The sequence below is a fragment of the Silene latifolia genome, chromosome 9, assembly GCF_048544455.1.
Source record: "Silene latifolia isolate original U9 population chromosome 9, ASM4854445v1, whole genome shotgun sequence".
NCBI classification, from domain to species: Eukaryota; Viridiplantae; Streptophyta; class Magnoliopsida; order Caryophyllales; family Caryophyllaceae; genus Silene; species Silene latifolia.
In genome coordinates, this window is record NC_133534.1 from 218196272 (window position 1) to 218214541 (window position 18270).

Here is an 18270-nt window from a genome sequence, read left to right on the forward strand (position 1 = left end):
GCCGCGTTTTATTATTATGAGATTTGGCAAATGGATGTCCAAACCGCCTTCTTGAATGAGATTCTAGAAGAGGAAGTGTACATGATACAATTTGAAGGTTTTGTGGATACATCTAACCCTAAGAAGGTGTGCAAGCTCAAGAAGTCCATCTATGGTCTTAAGCAAGCATCTCGGAGTTGGAATCATCGCTTTGATCATGTTATTAAACAATACGGTTTCACTAGAAGTGTTGAAGAACCGTGTTTATACATGAAGTTTAGTGGGAGTAAGGTTGCTTTCCTTGTCTAATATGTGGATGACATATTGCTCATCGGGAATGATATTCCATCGCTCACTTCCGTTAAGGAGTGGCTAGGGAATCACTTCCTGATAAAGGACTTGGGAGAGGCACAACGAATCTTGGGTATCCGGATCTATAGAGATAGGTCCAAAAGGATACTAGCATTGAGTCAAGAAGCTTATATTGACAAAGTTCTTGACCGGTTCAATATGAAAGACTCTAAAACAGGATTTCTACCTATGGGCGAAGGGATTACTTTGAGCAAGTCAAAGTCTCCCTCTACCCCTATGGAGATTGAACACATGAAGACCGTCCCTTATGCTTCCGCTGTTGAGTCTATCATGTATGCTATGATTTGCACTCGTCCCGGCGTCGTGTATGCCTTGAGCATGACAAGTCGTTATCAAGCCAAGCCTGGTAAGAGTCACTAGATAGCCGTAAAGAACATCCTTAAGTACTTGAGAAGGACTAAGGATTCGTTCTTAGTGTTTGGAGGAGAAACTGAGTTGCGTGTAAGAGGTTACACGGACGCACTTCCAATCCGGCTATGTGTTTATGCTAAATGGAAGAGCTGTTTGCTGGAAAAGCTTCAAGCAAAGCGTTACCGCGGATTCTACAACAGAGGCAGAGTACCTAGCAGCGTCTGAGGCTACAAAGGAAGCTGTTTGGATTCGGCAATTCATGGAGGGGCTAGGAGTAGTCCATTCCGCCAAAGATCCTATCACTCTATATTGTGATAACAATGGGGCTATTTTTCAAGCCAAAGAGCCGAAGTTTAGTAACAAATCTAGACACATTGAAAGGAAATACCATGTAATTAGAGATTATGTGGAAAGGAAGGAAATAGACATTTGTAAGGTTGGGACAGACGATAATATTGTTGATCCTTTAACCAAGCCTTTATCAAAGGCTAAGCATGATGGACATGTCGTCGCAATGGGATTGAGACGAGTACCAGAATTTCTTTAGATTATGGATATGTAATAATTGGATAGTGTATCACTTTTTATATATATATATATATATATGATAATCACATTCATTGTTTAAGCATTCATTTATGAATTATTTTATTTAGTGTGACTATATTTATAATACCTTGTTTATCTGAATAAGTTGTGGAGACAATGTTGAACACTATTCAATGAATAATATGAACATTATATTTTGTCCTTAGTCACTTAATAATGTGACGTCTCGAAGTGACTAGATTGTAAGTCGATTGATGGTTGTTCAACACCATGAGGTCATACGTGATGACTAGTCGATTACATAGACAGAGTGTGTGACACTTTGCCGGACAGTGACCATTTAGAGAGTCCCTTAGTTCTATTATAGACGCCTGGTCATGGCAGGGATATCTAAGATGATCCTATGAGTCGATTCTTTTGACTGGAGACTATTATCCAAGTCAGTGCAGTTTTCGAGTGACTTTGGTTTTTGTCCAAGGTCATGCCGTGAAAGGAGGCCAAAGAACATCTTCTGAGTCATGGTGATCTGTATTGAGCAAAGATAGATAGGGCATACAGGAATTTTCCACCCACGTTGGGTTACAGCATCTCAAGGCCACTCGAGGAGTTGTGACTATAAATGCGTGGCCACGTTCGGAAGTAATCTGTGGGAGATTTTTTCGGTCTTGTAGTCACACTCCCGATCGAGACAACCACTCGCGATATGTTCATGTGCAAGTGCGACCTGAAAGACACCTTGCATTGAGTGGGAGATTAAAACGGACTAGACAATTGGTAGCGCACACCTTGTGTCGGACAAGTGGGAGATTGCTGGATTTAGTGTCCTCCACAATAGTGCGTTTACATCATAATTCTCATTAAAGGAATATCATCAGGACATTTATTTTATGATCCTCATCAGTTGATTAACGTAAATCAATAACGGTTGGCTGACTAGAGTTTGACGTTATTGTCGTGAGACGGCGGTGATTAACTGACCCCTTTCGGTCACACCTAAAGAAACGGACCCCAATTGACAACAAATTAATTGTATGAGATACAATTTATTTAGTCCCTTGATTTATTGACTAAAAAGTTAGTCGATCTTTTTAGAGATATTTCGAGTTGCGAACTCGAGGCGCGGCAGTTATTATTTAATTATGCGATAATTGAATAATAAATTTTATGAGACGGGTTTTAGTTAATTAATTGTTAATTCACTAAAATTGTACTAATTGATTAATGAGATTAATATTAGTACGTAAATAATACGTGTAGCGGTACACGTATATTTACGGAGTATTTTGGACAAAATTGATCGGGAAGCATTTAAATATAAATTGATGTTTAAATAAAATTTACACGTATTTGTGCGACAAATATAAGAACCAATATGGACCCGTAAATGGGTCATGGAAATCGTGTAAATGGGATTATGTGTTGCTTTAGACACAATCATTCCACTTATACATTTTACTTCCCAAAATGCTTTTGTTTTTTTTCTATACTATGCTCCATTGGGCATATTAAAATAAGACAAAAAAAAACATTCAACTCCCTCTATACCTACCCGGCCACCCCTTCCCTTTTCCTCTATTCAATTGTTCATTTTTCCTTACTCTTGAACATTTGCATGTGGAAATTATTCATCTCTCTAAAAAAAAAATAATAAAACCATTTACTAAGATTTTTTAGTAAACAAAATATTTACTAAGAGTGTTAGTAATATTATAAATATTATTAAGGGTTAAATTTAACAAGTTTCTAGTTAATACTTGTTAGATTATTGGGTTTAGTTCTTGGGTGCTTCTTGAAGTAGACCTTCTCTTTGGAGGTTTCTTCTATGAGCATCATCCATCTCTTTTTAGCACAAGAACAATCTAGATAGGTGATCTAGATTGTGCCCATATTACCATCAAATCTATGTAAGGAAATTGTATTTCCTTAATCTTTATTTATTATGCTTTTATATTTGCATGATGTTACATAGATCACTAAAATAACAAATTATGAGATAATTTGATTTTATTTAGAGAGTCTAATATGGATCTATGATCTTTCACCTACCTAATGGTACTCCAACACTACCCCCACTTGATCGGTAATTTCATTGCCAAATCCACATTCTTACAATTAGTCGAACCAAGTCAATTTGGAGGGATGCCTAGTGAGGATCCTCATCTATACATGGAGACTTTTTGTGACTATTGTGATGCAATTTCTCAAACGGGGGTAATGCAAGATCAAATTCGATGGGTATTGTTCCCTTTTTCCTTGATTGAAGCCGCGAAGCAATGGTTGAAGAGCCTAGACAAGGCCACTCTTGGAATCGATTCATGGAAGAAGTTAGCACTTGCCTTTTATAAGAAGTTTTACCCTCCGGAGAAAACCAACTTGTTAAGAGCCCAAATCACCGTGTTCAAGCATAGAGATGAAGAGTCTTTATATGAGGCATGGGAAAGATTCAAAGATACATGTCGCTCTTGTCCTCATCATGGGTTAACCGAATGGTTTTAGTGCAACAATTTTGGAATGGGGTGTATGAAGACTCAAGGAATGTGCTCAACATGGGTTCTAATGGATGATTCACCGAGGTAGATGATAACCAAACTTGGGCTAAGATAGAGGAGATGACGCTTCACAACTCTCAATATAGTTGGCCAAGAAAAGCTACTAGGGGAGGGAGACATGAAGTTGACTCCGTCACACAATTGAGTGTCGATTTGGGTACCCAATTATGCTCCCATATTGACATAATTAACTTGAAATTTGACAAGGTCATAGCTGCAGCAGGAGCCGCTGACCAGGCCACCTCAGATCAGCAAGCAAGCCAAGGCAACACCACACCAGTCTCAGGAACCAGTCCAGCTGAGCTAAGTTTAGTGGTCAATAAGTATGAGTACAAGCCCAACCACCAGCTGCCACCATGGCCAGCTGGTTGGCCACTGAATTAGGCTCAAAAAAGTCCTAGGGGTTCAAGGGTAAATCACAATGCAAGTCCCAGAAATTCAAGCTGGAAAGAAATGCAGCAAATGACAAACAACAAAAAGCAACCTTTCCATTTCTGGCTAAACCATGAGGAAAAACCACTCAAGGAACTTTTGGCTTGTCTCACTGTTTAACAGGTACAACCTAGAGCCAACTCTGATGCCAAGGACCCAATCCTTTTATCCTCAAGTGCCCACATTCAACAGAAAAACCAGCAATGCAGCAAAGGACCACAACCTATCACTGTCACCTGCATTTCTCTTTTGTTTTCATTCCAGTTTACAATTAAGAGCTTTTAAACCATTGTAATATTGTATTTGGACTCTTACCAGCATGTGAGGAAGGATCCTGACCCTTGGATGTAGTTTCCTTTCAAATTTGTAACCTACAAAAGGCCTATATAAGGACCTCAACCCAGACTGTTGTAACACATCTAATTTTATAAATGAAACCTGAGAATTCTCTCAAATTTAAACCTCTTAATCTTATGATTAGTCTGTAGATTAGAGTCAGGCTTGATAATAACATGTGCTTAGACTGTGGTTATTGATTAAGTACCTGTTAGTAGAGTCTAAACTTTCCTGTGCTGAGTCTGTGGTCTGTTTGGCTTTCCTGTTTGCTTCAGTTGAGTTTTTCCTGTGTTAATCTGTGGAAATTCTTGGCTTAAGTCCTCCAAATTATTAACTTAACTCCCTGTGAGTATTCTGTGGGTTTTCAGTTGATAATTATATCCAAAGATCCTTTCTTTTCAATCACTCTTTCAGAACTGCTTCAATCACAGTCAGTGGTGTCTGTCAGTCAGTTCAGTTGAGTCTTAAAAATACTTTGATTCCCTTAAAAATCATGGAATTTTGCTCAGAGTTAGGTCTTATATTAAAGTTAATTACTGCCAAGTTTCATGATTTTTGAAGGTCATTTGATAATTTTAGTAAATAGCACAAGTTTATTGCATTCCTGAGAAACTGTCTTTGGTTTGCTGGTTTGTTTGCTGTATTTGTCTAAACCCTTAGGCATTACACTACAATAGCCAAGATGAATGAGGCCTCTCAATCACCCAAGCAAAATCAACAAGTCAATGCATGGTGTCAACATCTTCTATTCCAAATGGAGTATGTGAGAATTGTGGAACTTTGGGACATGATCAACAAGAGTGTAGGAGGACAAATGAGCAAGTGAATGCTTTCCAAGCATACAAGAATGGCACCCATTACTCCAACTTTTACAACGAAAACACCAAATTTAATTTCACCCAAACTTCTCATATAAAAGCCAAAATGTTCAAAATCCTCAACCAACATACACCCCACCTCCAATGAGAAATACTACTCAAAGAACCTTTTTCAACCAAAACCAAGGATTCCAACACCAATCCTCTTACAATCAAACCAACGACCAAGCTTTTGATAATAAAAAAGTGGTCCTTCAAATGCAAAAGAACCAACAATACTTCTTCACTCAAATGCAAAGAGATAGTAAACCTAAAGACACTACCATCAATAATATCTTTGCTCATACGAAGATGTTGGGAACACAAATGACCCAATTGGCCTCTTCGAGTTCCCAAAGGCAAAAAGGACAATTACCTCCCCAAGGTAATCCTCCTACAAAGCATGAAACCATCAATGTCGTTCACTTGAGGAGTGGTACACAATATGAGGGACCTAAGAAGCCGATTGAAGAGGATGTTATTGAGGAAAGTGTCAAGTCAAGAGATGTGATGGAACAAAGGAAGGAGTTAGAACCATTGAGGAGAAATCCTAGGGTAGTGGAACCAACATCCAATGAATCATTGAAGAAGAGAAATGAAGAGAAGGCCAAAGAGGTTGAAAGAGAACCTATTGTGATAAACTTTTGTTTCCAAGTCACCAAGCCAATGTTGGAGTATGTGTCCTCAACAATAGTGCGATCACATGTTTAAATCACATATTAAGAATGCGCAAGGGATGATTCATTATATAGTCAACTGATCATCATTAATCGGTAATGATTGGCTAACTAGAGTTTGACATTACTGTCGTTTGACGGTGGTGGTCAGTTGATCCCTTAAGGTCACACCTAAAGGACAATTCCCTTAATAGACAAATTGATTAATTGTATGACGATACAAGTTGATCAATTCCTTAAAATTGAACAATTTGTTTGTGAGAGAGAATATTTATATCTTATTGTAATGGGATTAAATAAGATTTATTTTAGTAATTGAAATACTTTATTACTAAAATTGATTATTGTTTGAGAAAAAATTGAGATAGAATGAATGGTTAATTATAATTACAAGATGTTGTGAATTATAATTAAATGACTCATTTTATTTATGTGATCAAGTATCACTAGTCAATTTGTTGTATATAATTTAATTAATGTATAAAATGATATTTATATGATAAATATGCATTAAATTAATTAATAACATGTAACATACTACATGTAACATATTGTGTGACAAATGACAAATTGACAAAATAAAATGGTAGTCCATTTTATGTGTTGGACCGAAATATAGAGGGAGTAGTGATGGATTATGGTTGTTTTATTTTATTTGATAAAATGGCATGATGATGCCTACCTACAACTAGCCTTACACCTACTCTTACATGTCTTACACATCCATTTCTTGTGAAGGCCAAAAGGAGAAAGTAATATGCCTTTTGGAGATACTCCATCCGGCTCCTCCCCTTTCTTTTAAGAGATTTTGGTTCTCTTATTGTTCATTCTAACACATTATATGCAAAGCTTGCTATATTTTCTCTCCACTTCTCTCTAAACAAGTTTTTAGAAAACAAGTGATTGTTCATCTATTCTAATATCAAAATAAGGTTACTAGTGTAGTAATAATAACAATATTAGAATTAATTTTGAGGGTACTAGTGTATTAATCTAGTTAATTAGTATACTAGTTTAAGAGATTAGTCTTGGGTGCAATCTAAGGAGGATCTCTACTTTGGGATTTATGGAGGATCATCCAACATTTTAAGCTCAAGAACAAATAAGGAAGGTGACCTTATTTGTGCCCATTATTTCGAACCAACCTACAATGTAAGGGACATTATTTTTCTTATAAATCTCTTATTTTGTTATGCATGCACTAGATCTAAAGAACAAATAATTAAGAGGTTAATTAGTTCACTATTAGAGGAGTCTAATAAGAGGTAAATGAACCTAACAATTGGTATCAGAGCCAGATTGTTGCATGCATAATCGGTTTGGTTTTTCCGAGTTAAATGTAATTTAATTAAAACTAGAAATTTGTGATTTATAAGAGTAAGTCACGAAATCATGATGCATGTTATATATTCTGGTCCTAAAATGTTTTTAGGTCATTTTAATGATCTATGGTAATTTATTGCTCATTTTAATGATTTTTAGTGATTTTATCACATTTTTATGAGTAAAATGAACTTTTATTCACTAAAAATAGTTAAATCTAACTACTGGCCGTGATTTTTTAGTATGACCTCACATGAATATTTTATGTATTGTATGTATAATTTTATATTAATGTGACTAATATTTCATGATTTATGATTTTTATGTGATAAAAATGACATAAATGGAGGTTAAATGACTAAAATTGGTTAAACTTAGTTTCTGACCTTCAAAAAATTTTATATGACCTCACATACATATTTTAAAAATTTTGTGTAAAATCTCGTATTAATTTGATTAATATTGCATGATTTATGATTTTTATGAGATAAAAATGGATTAAAAGGAGGTAAAATGGTTAAAAATAGTTAAACTTCGAACCACGCCATGGGATTTTAATATTTTGTCACATGCATGATTTATACATTGTATGTAAATTTTGAGATGAAATGATTTCATTTTGCATGATTTATGAATTTTTAGTGTAAAAATGGCATAAATAGTGACTATTTTAACTTAAATAGCTAAAACGAATTACATGGTATGAGAAAATTATTTTAGATTGCATTAATATTCCACTTATGATATCTAAAGTTGTAAAATTGATTGGATTAATATTTGGATACTTTAGATGTTTTATGAGATAAAACCGATAAATTGCAACTATATTTTCTCAAAATTAATTCGAAATTTTTAACCAAGATTTTTGATATTATGAGTGTCATGGAATTATTACAGAATTTTCAAAAATTTAAAATTCAAATTTTGAAATTATTGTAATTTAATTTGGATTTATTTCATAAATGTTGTGATTTTAAGGTAAAAAATGAGCATAAAAATTAAATCAAGTTGAATTATTGTCAAAAATTGAGTGATGACTAATTTTTGAGTCCTAATAGTGTTAGGGTAATTAACTTGAGCTTAAATGTGATTTAAGTGTTAATTTGTGATTTTAAGAAGTTATTATCACGCATTTCCATAAAACCGGGTTATATAATCGATATAAGTTAAATAGGGCAATTTGGTACATAATTTGGCATGATAGATACATATTATAATGCTGCATATTTCAATTGTTGAATGTCTTTTTATTTATATAATTTTAAATTATGTAAGTTTATCTTAGTATGGCCTTAGTTTTAATCGATATTACCCGTAATGAAAGGGAATATTGATTCGGTTGTAATTTAATGTGATCTCGTATCACTTTTATTTTTTACTAGTTTTTCATATTACAAATGTATAATAGGAATAGCTTTGTATTTTTATTATTATTTGTAATCATGAATTTTCTTCAAGACGGTGTCATTCGGAAAGGTGTTCCGACGAAGACGGTGTTCTTGGGAGGCGTGCCATTTGAAGATTCAAGGGACCAAAGGAGTTGGTTTCCGAATATATAATAGATTATTTGATTTTCTATTTTAGGAAGGCCATACTAGAAATTTATTATTATTGCTTTGCATTTCTTTTAATATGTTACATGCATTGCCAAATCGCCATAACAACACATCCATTTCATATCGAGTCATCGACCGTGTCAATCATAATTATCGTAGTTCACCGCTTTAGTTCACTTAAAATGTGATAGATAATAAATTGACAAGACCTCTCACTTATAATAATTGAGAATTAGCCTTACCAAATAGTAGAAACCATGAGTCCCAATTTCATGAGGAAGTAGGTTCGGCTCACCGGGGTACTAAACTTGTTACGTTGGGTAAGTGGGTAATAAAATGTTATTATATCGAAATTTGGATTGAACTCAACGGAAGTATTCGTGACCGTAGTCGCATGTGTTCCGGGCTAAAGATAAATATTAAAGTAATTTTTATCGACCGAGAGTTCTAGAAGTAGAATCGATTAAGAGGTTAATCCACCGAGTTATATTGATAAGGGATGCATCGGCTCACCGTGACCGAGTTAATATGAATTTGGATCTCGGAATCATTTATAATAGTTGGGTAGAGGTCACTATATAAATGCTAAAACTTGTTTAAAAGTGTTTACAAGTATTATTAAAATGATAGATGGTAATTATTTCCTTCATTTCCGTTTTTGCAGTTATTTATTCGCAATGAATTCATCTAATACTCCAACACCAATGATTCATGGCTCCAATCATTCGATGAAAAGCTCTCCGAGTATGACAATGATACAATTAGAGAATTACGCTGTGGCATTGGTCAGGATGGAAATCTTTGCTTCTTTACCACCTCCACACCACCCACTCTAATATTAATACCCACCACCTTAGTAAGAAAAGCTTGTGAAGAAAATCTTGCTAAACCCAAGGCATCCTTGTTTGAAGAAACAAGGAGAAATATTAAATTCAGTGGGAGTTCTAGCAAGAGTGTCCTTGCAACTGAAAGGAGTATTGGCATTATTAAAGGAAAAGCAAAGATGGGTGAGAAACCCAAACCTGATAATGAATTGGAAATGGATAGTGAGACTACCAAAACTAAGACCAAGAAGGGTGCCCAATCTTATGAAGAATGTCATTATTGTAATGTCATGGGCCATTGGAAGCGAAATTACCCTAAGTATTTGGGAGATATCAAAGTTGGACTTATCACTCCAAGTGGGACTTGGAAATGTGGAAAAGCTAAATAAGAGTGATATAAATCTCCGACAAGGAAATGGAGCTAGGGTAGCCGACACTTCAAGAGGGCTTATGTACTTGTTTTCGCTAATAGCTTTGAGTCGTAATCAACATAGTTGTTATTATGTACCCATTTTGTCTAAAACATTATTTCTATTTCAATGTTAGATATGAAAGGATTTATATTTTGCCATAAAAAACAATCATTGTATTTGTTGAAAATAGACATCGTTGTGAGCCATGTCACTTATCTTTATGATATACAAGTTTTAGACACTTCCAAATCGAGCAAAGATATCTTCATAATACGATCTAAGAGACTCAAACTATTAATCCAAATGATTTGTACATTTGGCCTTTTTAATTAAGTCACATAAATTAGAAACGCATTAAACACTAGTGTCGACTAGAATTATTGGACCATTTGATTTACAATCATATGGAATATGCGAATCTTGCCTCCTTTGCAAAATGATTTGTACTCCCTTTAGTAGTAAAGGGACATGAGCAAGTGATTTATTGGAACTAATACATGCCGATGTATGTGTTCTAATGAGCATCACCGCAAAGGGAATTTATGACTACTTCGTCACTTTTACCAATGATTAAAGTAGATATGGGTATATTTACTTAATCAAATATAAAGTGAAGCATTTGAGAAATTTGAGAAATTTCTAAATGATGTTGAGAACCAATTGAACAAAGTACTAAAGCATTACGATCCGATCGTAGTAGCAAAGATCTAAGTAATGAATTTGATTTATTATAATATAGATTATGACCTAGTGTCACTACCCATAAAGATCAAATTAATATGAGTCGGTTTGAGTTATTGAACTCAATTTTGGGAATTTGCAATCCAAAACGGTTAAATAATTCTAAACGGATGGTCAACAAGGAAATACTTGAAATAGAGAGTCTATTTAACAAATTACATGGATCAGATTCACATATAACATGAACCAAGCTGCCATGATAGAGCTGGTCTTTTATGAGCTAATGCGTTAGTCTTGAGAAACTCCCAATACTCCACCATATATATGTTTGCAGCTCACAAAGCTATCTCTCAAGAAGATAGATGTATTTCTGAGAGATAGAGTGGGAGTAGATTGGATCGTTACAAATATGTCTTATAGTTAAAGTGTTACTTTGTGAAAGTAATGGAACTATAATCTATAAAGATAGAATGAGAGTATATATGTCTTATTGTTAAAATGTTGCTTTGCGAAAGCAATGGTATTATGACCTTGTCCCAAATCGACCTTGTTGCATACGAGCCATAGCATTACAATCCAAATATTGTTATTCAAGAGTAGATTTACTTTAAGGCGAGGGTCTCTTTAAAAGTAAATAGAGCTTTAGAGTACTCAAATGCATGAATTGACATGAAGATGTTAATCAAGATTAATTATGTTAGGAATTGCCGCATTTTATTTTTTTATAATGAATGGCAAATGATAATTCGCTTTTCTAAAATGGGAATTTAGAAAAGGATATGTTTGGAACACAAAAACCTTAGAGGAAGATCTAAGAATCCTAACATATTATGCGTAGCTTTCTTAAGTGATCCCAAAATGGTCTTAAGCAAGCATTAAAGGATTACATTTTTCGTTCATGTGATAATTGAGAATGGTTTATTCACATGATTGAAGAATCATGGTTATACATGAAGTTAAGTGGGAGCAAGATTTATTTTTTCCATGTCTTATATGTTGATAACATATTACTTATTGAGAATAATGTACTAATACTCTCTTCTGTGAAAGAGTGATTGGGAGACTAGGAAAAGGTGCAATATACCTTAGATTACCGAATCTATATGAGAGTATATTGGCATAGAATTGAGAGTCTTATGAGGATAAGATGTTTCGTATCTGTTGTACATCAACAAGGTTTAATGGGTTATTCATGTTGATGAAAGTGGAATTACTATGATGGAGTCATAGTCGTTCACTGAACCTATTAAGTTGTTGATTATATGAAATCAATTTCTAATGTTTCCATGATTAGAATGATCATGTATATCAACATATGCACATGCCATGATGTATCATATGCTAAAAGCATAATAAGTCAATGACAAGATAATTCACATGATATGGCTTGTGAAAGCCTTAAAGAACATCCTTGAGATTCTTGAGAAGAATTAAGGATTCGTTCATATGTTTGGATGATAAACTAAGTTATGTGTTGAAGGGTTGCACAAACTTTAGTTTCCAAACCTAAATAATTCATATAATCCTAGGATGTCTTATTGACTTAGGAGTAAGAGACTAGAAAAGTGTTTTTAGTTTCACGTATTGCAAATTCTACAAAAGGAATCTAAGTAAATTGTGATAAAATGGTCGATGTGGGGATTAAGAGTGAATCCCTCTACAAATGACTTTATCACAAGTTATGAGATAACAGTGGGATCATCTTTCAAGTTAAAGAGCCCAAGTCTAGTAAGAAAGACTAGACATATACTTAGATAAATTCATGTTATTAGATATAACATTGAAAAGAAGGAAATAACAATTGATAAAGTTGGAATGATTGGATATAGGGTATATCAACTTGCCAAGCTTTTATTGCATTTCAACTAGTGTAAAAGATACACTATAGATTATGAGATATGAAGTAGTAATAGAGTATTGACTATTCATATATTATAATCGCATTTATCGTTTGAGTTTTATTAAACTCACCCATTACTTTGTTAAATCCAAATGGCTTGTAGAGACAAATTGAACCCCATTAAAGTGAACTGGATTGACATGGTATTCGCCCCTAGTTACTTATATGAGGTGATAACTTGAAGTGACTAGAGTGTGATGCGATTGATGGCAAGTTCAAGTGCCATAGAGTCATACGGGATGACTAGTCGATCACATAGACAGACTGTATGGGACACTCTGTCGGGCAGTGACCGCATATAGAGTTCTGGTAATTCATAAAGCCTGGTCGTGGCAAGAGCTGCTATAGTATTCTTATGAGTCAATTCTTTTGACTAGAGACTATTCGCCCAAGTTGGCACAAATTTCTGATTAGCTTTGATTTACGCTCTACTACTATCGTAAATGAGGTCAAATGGGTATATTTTGGGTTATGATGAACTGTGGCTGAACAAAGGGAATAGTGCGATAGGAATTGTCCACCCCTTGTCAGAGTTGTTTGAAATCTCAAGGCCACTCGAGGAGTAGTGAACTGGAAATGCGTGGCCACGCTCGGAAGGTATCTACGGTAAATAATTCCGGTCAGACAGTTACTCTCCAGATCGAGGAAACCACTCAAGATATGATCAAGTGCAAGTACAACCTGCGAGACACCTTGCATTGAGTGGGAGATTGTAATAGGATAAGAGAATTGGTGACGCACACTTGTCTCGGACAAGTGGGAGATTCTTGGAGTATGTGTCCTCAACAATAGTGCGATCACATTTTTAAATCTCATATTAAGAATGCGCAAGGGATGATTCATTATATAGTCAACTGATCATCATTAATCGGTAATGATTGGCTAAATAGAGTTTGACATTACTGTCGTTTGACGGTGGTGACCAGTTGATCCCTTAAGGTCACACCTAAAGGACAATTCCCTTAATAGACAAATTGATTAATTGTATGATGATACAAGTTGATCAATTCCTTAAAATTAAACAATTCATTTGTGAGAGAGAATATTGATATCTTATTGTAATGAGATTAAATAAGATTTATTTTAGTAATTGAAATACTTTATTACTAAAATTGATTATTGTTTGAGAAACAATTGAGATAATAATGAATGGTTAATTATAATTACAAGATTTTGTGAATTATAATTAAATGACCCATTTTATTTATGTGATCAAGTATCACTAGTCAATTTGTTGTATGTAATTTAATTAATTTATAAAATGATATTTATATGATAAATATGCATTAAATTAATTAATAACATGTAACATACTACATGTGACATATTGTGTGAAAAATGACAAATTGACAAAATAAAATGGTAGTCCATTTTATGTGTTGGACCGAAATATAGAGTGAGTAGTGATGGATTATGGTTGTTTTATTTTATTTGATAAAATAGCATGATGATGCCTACCTACAACTTGCCTTACACCTACTCTTACATATTTTACACATCCATTTCTTGTGAAGACCAAAAGGAGAAAGTAAGATGCCCTTTTGGACATACTCCATCCGGCTTCTCCTCTTTCTTTTAAGAGATTTTGGTTCTCTTATTATTCATTCTAACACATTACATGCAAAGCTTGCTATATTTTCCCTCCACTTCTCTCTAAACAAGTTTTTAGAAAACAAGTGATTGTTCATCTATTCTAATATCAAAATTAGGTTACTAGTGTAGTAATAATAACAATATTTGAATTAATTTTAAGGGTACTAGTGTATTAATCTAGTTAATTAGTATACTAGTTTAAGGGATTAGTCTTGGGTGCAATCTAAGGAGGATCTCTACTTTGGGATTTTTGGAGGATCATCCAACATTTTAAGCTCAAGAACAAATAAGGAAGGTGACCTTATTTGAGCCCATTATTTCGAACCAACCTACAATGTAAGGGACATTTTTTTTTTCTTATAAATCTCTTATTTTGTATGCATGCACTAGATCTAAAGAACAAATAATTAAGAATTTAATTAGTTCACTATTAGAGGATTCTAATAAGAGGTAAATGAACCTAACAGCCAAGCCCAAGCTTGATGAGCAACTTGGGAAATTCATGGAGATTGTGAAGAACTTAGAGGTTTCCATCCCATTTACGGAGTTGATCAACCATGTGATGGCCTATCCAAAATACATGAAAGACATCCTTACCAAGAAGAAGTCCATTAGGAAGTTGGAAACTACCGCATTCACAAAGATAAGTAGTGCAATACTTCAAGGAAACTTCCCACCTAAGCTCAAAGATCCGGGAAGCTTCTCCATTCCTTGTACCATCGATGACACCACGATCAACAAAGCACTATGTGATCTAGGTGCAAGTGTGAGTGTCATACCGTACTTGGTATGCAAAAGACTAGGGGTGGGAGAACTTAAGTGCACTGATATGACTCAACAAATAGCGGACCGAACAACAAAGAAAACACTTGGCGTATGGGAAGATGTCCCCGTGAGAATTGGAATGTTTTTTATACCGGTGGACTTTGTTATTGTTGATATGGAGGAAGATTCCAATATATCGATCATTCTAGGAAGACCGTTCTTACAAACCGCCGGAGCCGTGATTGACGTAAAGCACGGGATGCTCACACTTGAAGTTGGTGGCGAAACAATCGCCTTTAATCTTGAAAACACTATGAGAGCTTCTAACTTGCACGAACCATGCTTTTTGGTTGATCATTATAGCCGGGAAGGTGAAAAGAAGAAAGTGGAATCCCCATTCAAAGGTCAAGTCAAAGAGGGAAATCCTAACAATAAGAGCAAGGAAACACCGCCTAATTGGAAGAAGGAAGTGGACGATATTGTAGTGGCTCTATTCAGAGAGCATGAGATTTTTCATAACAAGAATGAGAGCTTGTAATGCTCATACATCATGACAAGTATCAATGAAGGCCTCATTGGCCATGACAACAAGAAAGAGGAGTTACTCTTGCCAACTCATAATCCTCTCAACCCGGGGGAAGAAGCAAAGGAAGTAAATGGTCTATGGGATAATGAGTTGGACGTATTAGTTAATCCTTACATTGGAAGCGCTATGACCCTAAATCAAGGCTTTGTAGCCTCTTGTCACCACAACATTGACTCGGATTCCTACACTAGTGGAAGTAACGATGTACCAAGGTCTACATAAAACTTCTACCATGAAAGTGAGCAAGCCTCCGATTGCTTCTATAAGGCGATCAACAACGCCCGTGCTTTTCCTCCTTGACAACTCTCAAAATGAAGGAGAGTTTGGTGGAGTCCTCCCTAAACAAACATTTGTAAATATGTTAACCTCTTAACTTGTATTTCATTTAATTTGTGCATTCCATTATTTTTGCATTGCATCTTATATGCTTTGTTATAGGACATTTTTGACATGAGAGCAAGTGAGGGAGGGTTTTTAATTGTGTTTGCAATGTGTATTGTATGATGATCAAGTGTGGGGAAGCAATTGCCTAGGCTAGCCAAGCCTATGGAGTGCACCCCAATAATGGAAAGATAGGAAATGAAGGATCAAAAATAGCTGAAAAGGGATCCCCACGAATTGGCTTTAGCTCTTGGGGTTTGGAGCAAAGAAACGAAGAACTGCACTGCAGCCCGCTCGAGCTGGAACCAGGTCGAGCATCCCAGTGCTCAGCCCACTCGAGTTGAGGCCAGGTTGGGTGTCCCCAAAGAACAATTGCAAAATCCTGAAGTAGGATCCGCCCGTCCCGAACCCAGGTTCTAGCATCTCTATCTGCTATTTGGACTAAAACACGGAATTCATCCTTTCATTCCTTATTTCTATCTTCCCCATTTACAAACACCAACACATTTCCCTCACTACAACACCCAACAAAATCATCAAAACCCCACAATACTCAACCCAATTCATCAACAATCATTTCAAACTTGATCAAATTCAAATCAAATCACTCCTTTGTCAACATTTAGACCTTAAAACATCAAAATCTTCCGAAATCAATCAAAAATTTCTAGGGTTAGCACATTTTTGAAAATCCCCAAATTATTTGAGAAATTGATTGAATTTGGAAGAAAGGAAGGGCATTCAAGCATATCAAAGGTTTGTTAACATCAATTCAAATGAGGAATCAACCTGGCAAGAAGTAAGGGAAACACTAAAGCATCAAAATTCCAAAATCTTCCAAAGAGACAAAAATTTCTAGCATCCAAGGCATTGATGGTGGTTGAACAAGCAAGAGAGAAATCAAGGCAGCCTATTGAGGCCATTGAGGAGGTTGCCACTACAACACCGGAGGTCGAGCAACTCAAAGACTATCCGGAGGTAACTTTCCTTTATAATGATCATAGAAGTGCATTCGAGTCCCTTAGAAAAAAGAAAGTCATTGCCACCAAATTTGTTTGCCAAGATACTTTAAGAAAGTTGAGAGTGCTTGATCAAACTAGAGCATTCTTCGAGTCTATGGGATTATCTACCTTGTTTGAGATGGAAGAATTGACTTATCCCTCCCTTACTATAGAGTTCATTAGCTCTTTAAAGGAGTATAAGGTAGATACTTGAAGATATGTTGAGTTTCGGCTTGAGAACCAAAGTAGGCGCATGATTAAGGCTCATTTTGATAAGGTACTTGGGCTTCGTGATCATTAGGATTTCTTCAAGAAGCTTCTAAATTTCAATGCCAAACCCCTATGAAAGGCAATTGCCAGACGATAATTGACCACTTTTAGGAAGTGCAATGCCTTGTATATCCACCATCCGGGTATTCGGTATTGGCATCGGTTCATAGCCAATACCTTAATAGCAAGAAAAGAAGCAAATTATATGACCGAACTTGACCTTGACTACTTATAGTCTTACATGAATGTCCATGGGAAGTCTAAGAAAGATTAAAAAATTCTCCAATTATTGTTGGAGAGGTGGATGGACGTCCAAGAAGGAAAGGAAAAGACGGCCTTTATTGTCAATGGTGGCTTGATAACAAAGTTGGCTAAAAACTTTAACCCAAACTTCAATGAGAACAAAGCTTACAAGCCGGTTAAGGGTGGTCATCTCCTTGATACGAGTACGCTAATTCACAAATTTCTTTGAGTGAGACATAATAACTCAACCCCGGGATACGAATGGATAATCAAGGGAGCCGATTTCATAGTCTTGGCAAGAAAAAAATGCCGCATTTCCACTCACCGAAACAACTATCTTATTCACATCTCCTGACTTGTCAAGATAATCATCAACGAACAACAAAATCCAAATGAAGACCCCTCCTCCTTAGTTATGCCGCCTTACCCCTTTGCCTTTGAAGAATTCACAACCGATGATCCAAATGTTGTGGAAGGCAATGATTACTTGACTAAGTTTATTAAGCATATCCATAAGGAGGCTTACAAGGATCGGGTGAATGCCTACTATTCCCAATATCCACCACTCTTTCACCTTGCTAGGCAAGGACTTCATGACCCTAAGAGTCCTTTGCCGGATTGGGTGGATAGGA

At 35.5% G+C, this 18270-nt stretch overlaps 1 pseudogene; it reads right to left on the minus strand.

The window, feature by feature from the left end:
- Positions 1–3632: 3632 nt before the first annotated feature.
- Positions 3633–3731, minus strand: LOC141603571 (small nucleolar RNA R71; annotated as a pseudogene).
- Positions 3732–18270: the final 14539 nt, after the last annotated feature.